At 42.7% G+C, this 9,065-nt stretch overlaps 1 long non-coding RNA gene across 1 annotated transcript; it reads left to right on the top strand.

Moving 5' to 3' along the window:
* The first annotated feature begins 238 nt into the window (after nucleotides 1–238).
* On the top strand, nucleotides 239–696 carry LOC121982887. The gene is made up of 3 exons (XR_006112313.1): nucleotides 239–284; nucleotides 433–551; nucleotides 639–696. It is a non-coding gene; the product is annotated as an uncharacterized LOC121982887 (long non-coding RNA).
* The last annotated feature ends 8,369 nt before the right edge of the window (nucleotides 697–9,065 follow it).

The following is a 9,065-nucleotide window of genomic DNA, read 5'->3' as shown; positions in this document are numbered from 1 at the left end:
GGACCACGGGCCTTCGAGTAGGAGTCGTCACAGGCTCCGAATGAAGTAAAAACATCTGTGTCTACTTTATTTTTCCGCTGCGTTTATACTCGTCTTTTTCGAATCGATATTCACCCCCCCTCTATCGAATCTAACGGTCCTACACTCTCCTCTAGGACAGTCACTGGAATTGGAGTTCTCTCCGACCACTGATCTTCTTCTTCGGGTCGTGGACAGAAGCAGAGCATCCAAGTCGTTCCTGTGGTCCCGTTTTGTTGTACCGTGCCCTAGCAGTGGTTGAAGTGGTAAGGGAGATTATTTTACTGCTGGATTTCAGTTGTGATTGTGCATCTCATCTCAGTATTGTGATGATTGGGTGTGGGATTGCTAATTTAGAGTTTATGGTTTGGTTGGGCAATAATTTCTCTTAGTGTTGACCACTGTTATCGACAGGAGGATGTTTCGGTCGCGAGGCAACTGTAGAGTCCTCAGATTTGGGAGGGACAGTGATTTCATCTACGCTGGCAGAGAGTTATACCAGCTATACGTCATTGGTGGAGCCATCAATTCTGGTGAGTGGTTAGCATTGATAAATGCGTAGTCTAATCTAATGGATTATAGACTTAGTCTATGTGTTCTTGGATTAAATTGATGTGAAGGATTTGAGTTGGATGCGATCTCTTGGACTTATTGAGGACGGTTGATACGACATGCGTATGAAGGCGGGTACCTCTTGACTTATCTTTTATGATATTGTCATTGGATATGCATAGTATTTTATAACTACAAGCAATGAACATGTTTGCCTTTGGTATGTCACTGTTTGATATCCATAGCATGTTAGGTTTATCGCCTGTGATGTGTCCGTGCTTATATCTCGTGATTTGTTGCCATGAGTATCTTATTGTCATGAGTATCTTAGTTTCTAGAGTGACATACCATGCTTTACTGAGGTTAGGATTAGATTCTGGATTTTTGTTTCTGGCATGTGTATCCAAATTATCTGATACTTAGGTTTTTATGCCATGCCTGGATTGTGTATTTCTATTGGTATATCATATATGATTCGTGTACCTAAACCTTGTGGCTTTGATTTGTGCATATTGTTGGTACATATGCTATGGAAGGGGGATATGTTTAGGATCTAAGTTGTTATACCCTAGAGGACCTGTATACTCTAGATCCGTGGATTGACCTACTGATACTGTGGTACCCATATTATGTATATATGGATTTTTCTATGCTGATCAGGATATTCCATACTTATTATGTTCAGGACATAGGTTTTTGATATTCTATCTGACCTGTGTACTCTAGATTTTGGTATGTGACCATCGCTTTTACAGTACCCATTTTGTATATATGGATATGGTTATGTTGATCAGTTTTTACGATGCATAGTGACATGCATCATGATTGCATGCTGTGCGATTGTCGGCTCCACTATGGTTGAGCCCATCGCCAGTTACATGTACTGCACACACCCCCACTCATGGTTTAGTGGTATATCAGGCAGGTGTGTGGCGGTTCTGCTGTTTGGCTCCGTTGGTCATATGACTCAGCGTGGTAGCCGGCAGTCAGTTCCGCTCTGTTTGGCTCCGCTGGCATTTAGTGTAGCAGCGTGGTAGCCGGTAGATGGTGGACTCTGTTTGGCTCCGTTGGTCAGATGACTCAGCGTGGTAGCCGGCATGGATTTCCTCCCCGTCATCGTGTACCGGGAGATGAGAGCATTGAGCTCCCCCATTTATGATTTGGGGTCACAGGACAGGAGTACTCCGACAGCATTCCGTCCACTCGGTCACTGTTCAGGAGCAGTGATGTTAGAGTGCACGGTCATCACATGCATTGATTGCCTTTATTTGTTTGTGTCTGCTACACTTATATGCTGCATTTTGGTGGATGCATTTGTTTGACATGCATACAGGAGACATACTGCGTATCGGTTTGATGACCCTTTAGATCAGGATAGGAGTTCCTGGTGAGTACAGCTTCCTTGGTTACTTATCAGTTTTGCATATTTCCTATATATTATTCGGAAGCTGTATTCCATGTTTATTGTTGTTAGATATATCTTACTAGGCCTGTCTATTGGTATTCGCTGAGTTGTTGAACTCACCCCCGTGGACTCTATATTTTTCAGGTACCAGGTTGTTATGATGTCGCTTGGAGTATCCTGTCTGCTGGTCCCCACGTCACATCAGAAGACTTATCGGTTTCACGTATGCTTTGTTTGTTTATATATCAGTTTGTTTAGCTCTGTACTCCGGTTTTGTTTTTGGAGTGTTGATGTTGTTATGTGGTATTTTGTATTTGTTGGTGGTTGTGTAAGCCTAGCCGGCTAGCAGTTTTTGTGCTTTGGTTTGTATTGGGTTTCTGTCATTTTCGTTGTGTTGGTTTTATTCCAGCCGTGTGGGCTGATGATATATATATAACTGCGTGGTTGTGTGTATATTCCAGCCGCCTGTGGCTGATGTATATTATGCCTGTAGAAATGCTTCAGATTGTCACCCGTACAGGGGAGGTGCTGCCGAAATTTCTTCGGACAGGGACTCCTCTGGGGCGTGACAGTGAGCGTCCGACAAGGCCTACCATACAACGCTTCAAACGGTGCCATCTGGATAGCCAAATGCAAACCATTGTTGTAGGCGAACTCTACCAATGGCAAATGGTCCTCCCAACTGCCTCCAAAATCCAATACACAAGACCTCAGCAAGTCCTCTAGAGTATGAATGGTCCGCTCTAACTGTCCATCTGTCCGCGGATGGAAAGTTATACTGAAACAGAGTTGCGTGCCCTAGGCCTGCTGTAGAATCTGTCAAAAACGAGACGTGAACCGGGGGTCTCTTTCTGAAATAATAATCAACGGGACACCACGTGATCTGATGATCTCCTGGCAAAACAGATCTACCAATCGATCCAGGAAATCAGTCTTTCGGATCGCTAACGAGTGCGCGTATTTAGTTAATCGATCAACGATTACACAAATCGTGTCATGGCCTCGTCGTGTCCTTGGCAAACCCACCACAAAGTCCATGGTAATGTGTTCCCATTTCCACTCGGGAATAGAAATCTGCTGAAGTAAATCGGCAAGTCTTTGATGCTCGGACTTCACCTGCTGACAGACAAGACATCTTGCTACAAATTCTGCGATGTCTTTCTTCATACCGTTCCACCAGTAGGAACGCCTCAAATCTCGACACATACGGGTTCCGCTTGGGTGGATCGTAAATCGAGAGCGATGAGCCTCCTGAAGTAGCTCCGACAAAACCGGGTGAGACTGAGGTACGCATAATCTGCCTCGGAAGTATATAATACCCTCCTCGTCTCGTGTGAACTCGATCTGCTGCCCGGAAGTTATCTGACTGCCAATGAACTGCAAATGTTGATCACCAGCCTGAGCCTCTCGGATCCTCGTCTTGATCGACGACTGAGCAACCATGGTAACCAGAATACCCTGCTCTGTCTGTCCTTGCTCCTCAAGGTCTAACTCGAAGAAACCCTGAACCAAGTCTGTAACTGAAACTCGGTGGCAAGCCAAAGTCCCTCTGGACTTCCTGCCGAGTGCATCGGCAACCACATTAGCTTTCCCCGGGTAATAGCTAATAGTACAAATCGTAATCTTTTAGGAATTCCATCCTTCTCCTCAGTCGGAGATTAAGTTTCTTTCTAAGTGAACAGATATTTGAGACTCTTATGGTCAGTGAGAATCTCAAATGTAATATCGATCAGATGCTGCTGCCAAATCTTCAAGGTAAAATAATAGCGGCCAACCACAAGTCATGTACTAGGTAGTTCTCCTCATACTCCTTCAACTGCCGAGAAGTAGGAGACTACCCTGCCGTGCTGCATCAAAACAGCGCCCAAATCCTGTAGAGATGTGTCGGTATAGAGCACGAATCCGTCCTCTTCAGAAGGTAAAACCAAAATCGGAACGGACACTAGTCTCCGCTTCAGCTCCGGGAAGCTGGTCTCGCAATCCTCAGTCCAAGTGAACTTCACGCCTTTCCTGGTCAGGCGTGTAAGTGGCATAGCAATCCGAGAGAAACCCTTAACGTATCTCCGGAAATATCGAGCCAAACAAAGAAAGTTGCGAGCCTCCTCTATAGACTTCGTCTACTCCCAACGGTAACAACCTCTATCTCCTATGGAACCACGGTATACTCCTACTGGTGACCATGTGTCTCAAACATCTCACAGAAGATAACCAAAATACGCACTACTGATCTTCACATATAGACGTTTCCGTCGAAACATCTCTAGAACTATGCGAAGATGGTGTATGTGACTCACCTCGGATCTGAAATAGATCACAACATTATCAACAAAGACAATGGAAACCGATCCAACATCGTAGGAATACCAAATCATCGAGTCCATGATAACATCTAGGGCACTATTAGCCTAAATGATAAAACCAAGAACTTATAATGTTCGTAAATTAGACATCCTCAACCATAAGATCCCCGACAACAAGTCAGGAAATCTGATCACCAACGATATAAATCACCAAAGAATAGATCCTCCAGTGTGAGAGCAACGCTCCATCACACGAAATATCACATATGTCGGAGCAACGCTCTACCACAAGAAATCCTCTATATGTGAGAGCAACGCTCCACCACAAATAATCCGAAATATGTATCTGCAATAAATATGGGAGCAATGCTCCGCTACAAGCAATCCGCAATATGTGGGAGTAACGCTCCACCACAGACAATCCATAACATGTGTGGGAGCAATGCTCCACCACAACCAATACATAAGTGCCCAAGGCACCTAACTATCCAGCTAGAGACTGCACGAGATCTCTCTACCACAGATCACTATGGGTAGCCTAGGGTATAACAACCCAGTAAGCAAATCAAATCCATAGTCAACTCTACCATCATCCTAGTGGATTGGTCACCCACTAATAGGAGAATTAGTTGACAGAGTAATTCAACCAATAACATAATGTAGACACTCAACATTCTACATTCAACATAGGTAGAATCATCATGATGCTACCAACCATACACCTGGCACATGTGCACACACAATATATGTATGATCGACATAATCCTCCAATTAGTACACACCAAACATACTCACAACATAGGTATAAATCATCGTGATACCTCCAATAATGCATACGGAACCCGTGTGCATATATCAACATAGGTATAATCAACAATACACCTCAAACAACACTCACATGACATATATACACCTATGCCAAGAGTATAATCAACGTAATACTTCCAACAAATCATAATCGACACAAGTGTACACACAGAACAAATATAATGAACAAGATACCTCGAATATTACACCGAACACATCTGCACATGTCACAACTCATATTAAATCGATAAGATACATCCAATAAAACACTCAAACACAGGTGCACATTTCACAACATAGATTTAATCGAAAAAATACCTCCAATAACAAATCAGACCACTCGGGTATAATATACTAGAAACCCACAACAATCATAACTAGAAAAGTATACATCCACTACATGTAATTAGACCGTCCATCATAACACTCCTACAACACATAACAATCATATATACCCACCACATAGATATGCAAAATCAGCATATTTAATCCAATCAACCTTGCATTCTGAAATGGTAGGATCACCTTCTAAGTTATCTAACTAGGTACATACAGTCAAAAATTAAAGTCCACATGGAATAGGATACATCGATCCTCTATAGACTGACCGAAAGCGACAATGGTATACGGTCAATTCAGTCTTTTCCACGTCAGTACAAAACATGTACTCAAATGTGCTCTAGATACCAACCTAAGCACAAATAACCCAAAGATCAGCATCTCTATAAAATAGAGTAAGTCGATCCCCTACTGATCGGACCAACCAAAACAAATGAATCAGTTATTGACTATTTAAATTTAACGAATGTACACAAATCCTCCGCAAGCAACTAAGGTAAATCGATCTACGACTACCCAAGTCGACAACGTAAATCAGTCTTCTATTGACCAATCTAACTAGAGTAAATCAATCATTTATTGACGAAACTAACTAAACTATATCAGTACACTACTGGCTGAGTCAACAAAAATATGTATTTACTAGTCATTACCTAGCACCTAGCCAATAACAACAGAGACTGGTATGTGTCTCCAACCTCTAACCAACTAGTAGTAACAGAAGCTAAAACCACTGGTGATATGATATGGAAAATCACCAGAGACTGTAATCCTCGATCTCTATTAAAGTCGACCATGATCAGGGGTTTACCTAACACATAAAATATATGCTATATCAACTAGACAAGTACTAATAAAGAATGCTAATACATGTCATAAACTGTAATAGTCAACGGTGCATATACTAACAAAAAGATTGGATAACAGTATACCAACATACCTCCTATAGCTTGGAGATGTCCTGCTGCTGCCAGGTTCCAAAACCCGAAAAGTCACATCGAGAAAACTAAAACACGAAATCCAAAACACGGGATATAAAACTCGTAAACTGTGCTTTGATACCAAATAAATTGGTATCAGATAAATCTCGAAAATCCAGAACACATAGCAAGTATCGTATACCTGCTCTGATAACACTAAATTGTCACGCCTCGGGAAAGTCCCTATCCGAAGAAATTTCGGCAGCACCTCCCCTGTACGGATGACAATCTGAATTATTTCTACAGACACAATATACATCAGCCACACGCGGCTGGAATATATACACAACCACGCAGTTAATAATCTCAGCCTACACGGTTGGACAAACATAACAACATCCATGCAGTTATATATATTTTTATCAGCCCACTCGGCTGAAATCAAAACCAACATAGCGGAAAAACATAAATACAAGCCTATACAAAATAAAACAAAACACTGCTAGCAGGCTAGGCTTACACCACACAACAACATAACACTCCAGAAACAAAACCGGAACACAAATCCAAATACACAGATTGATCTACCAAAATATAAATAAACAAAAAACGGAGACAAGTCTTTTGATGTGACGTGGGGACCGGCAGGTAGGATACTCCAAGCGACTCTATAAACAACCTGGTACCTGAAAAAGATTGTATCCACGGGGGTGAGTTCAACAACTCAGCGGGTAACAACTGATATGTATAATAAAACAAATAACAACCAGCACTAATCATGCGTACAGTCTCCTGATACAAGAAGGGTAAATGAAATTGAAATAAGTAGGAGAAAACTGTACTAACCAGGACCAGGGTATAAGTACAACAGGGTCGTCAGACCGAGAGTGTCATAAATCCTGTATGCATGTCAATCATATGCATCTATATAAATGCAGCAAGTAAATGCAGCAAACACAAGCAATAAATGCATCATGCATATGATGCAAATGTCATGGTCACCCCTGACACCAGTCAGCCATGTCACACACAATGGTGAGACCGAGTGGGTAGGGTTGTAACAACCATGCACTCTGACGTCACTGCTCCTGATGAGTGACTGAGTGGACGGGATGCTGTCAGAGTACACCTATCCTCCTACCCCAAATCATAAATGGGGGAGCTCAATGCTCTCATCTCCTGGTACACAGTGACGGGGAGGAAATCTCTACCGGCTACCACGCTGCGTCACACTACCCATGAGCGGACCAACGGAGCCAAACAGAGTCCAACCGCCTGTCGGCTACCACGCTCCTACACTAAACCAGCGGAGCCAAACAAAGCAGAACCGTCTGCCGGCTACCACGCAGAGTCACCAGACAAACGGATTCAAACAGCAGAACTGCCACACACCTGTCTGATATACCACTAACCCATGAGTGGTGGTGTGTACAGATACATGTAACTGGCGATGTGCTCGACAATAATGGAGTAGACTATCCCACAGTATGCAATCATGCGAGATGATGCATGACACTAAATATGGCAATATCCTGAATAACATAGCAATATCCATATATAAATATAAAATGTGTACCAAAGGAAAATGAATCAAATCAAGGTACACAGACCAGATAAGGTATCAAAAAACCTAGGTCCTGAACATGATAAATAACAGGGTTGCGTCACTACCTTTATAAATATGCATAATCGGGTAAATACTAACATGAGGTGCATAACAAATAAACAAACAAGCATGTAACAGATCAGGTAGTGATCAACCGAAGCAAATAAGAAAACACAATCATTGCTATTTGTTAAAGACATTATTATGCATATCAAATGACATAAAGTCAAAGTACCCGCCTCCTTTGTAAATCGAGCTAATCAACCTCTATGTCAATGTGCTCATCCTAAATTCGAATCCTGTAATAAATCGTACAGTTTAGCTAAAAACACAATAGTTAAACTAAATCCTAATCCAATTAGGAAACTATGTTTTAATTCCATTTAATTATCCACACCTTACCTCAACTACTTATAATTACTTAAATTGAACGGAAGGATCTACTTAAGTAATGTTACCCAAATAGAATGCAATTCCTTACCCCAATTCGAAGGTGGTTAATGGTAATACGCAGCTGTCAACAGAGGTTTACTGCTGCCCTATTCCTTTTTACCTGCCCAAATCTAGATATGCAGATTACTCTCCAATTAACGGTGATGATCAAGGATCTGATGAAGGTAGCTATCTTCTGTCTACGATAATGTTGACCGGAGCCAACCGCAACACTATTTCCTCAACAATCACCCCATATCAGTACCACTTAGAGATTAGATCCCCAAATAACAAACTAGGAAGAGTACTTACTCAAGATCCCCACAACCAGAGAGTAAGAAAAATAAGAATCGGCAACTAATGCTAGGGCACGGTGGCTGAACGAGGGGTTGACTGCATCATCGACCTAGTCTCCAACGAAGGGGAGGAAACCTGCGCTTAGCATTGCTCCCTGCTCGTCGGGCTCGTCGGCGTCGTTGCCGACGACTGGTGGTTGGCGGATCTAAGCAAACGGGAGAGCGGCGTCGGCTAAGACTCCAGAGGAAGATAGGTTCGGCCGGCGGTGGGCCGAGCGTCGCTGGCGCTTGGGCAAGGATGGAAGAGAAGAGAGGAAGACTCGGAGGCCTTGGGCGATGAAAAGGAAGACAAGAGAAGGTTGGATCGGTGAAGAAGGGGAGGAGACGAAG

The sequence above is a fragment of the Zingiber officinale genome, chromosome 5A (assembly GCF_018446385.1).
Source record: "Zingiber officinale cultivar Zhangliang chromosome 5A, Zo_v1.1, whole genome shotgun sequence".
Classification (NCBI taxonomy): Eukaryota; Viridiplantae; Streptophyta; class Magnoliopsida; order Zingiberales; family Zingiberaceae; genus Zingiber; species Zingiber officinale.
The sequence above is the reverse complement of the archived record's forward strand: the minus strand, read 5'-3'. Positions and strand labels throughout refer to the sequence as shown.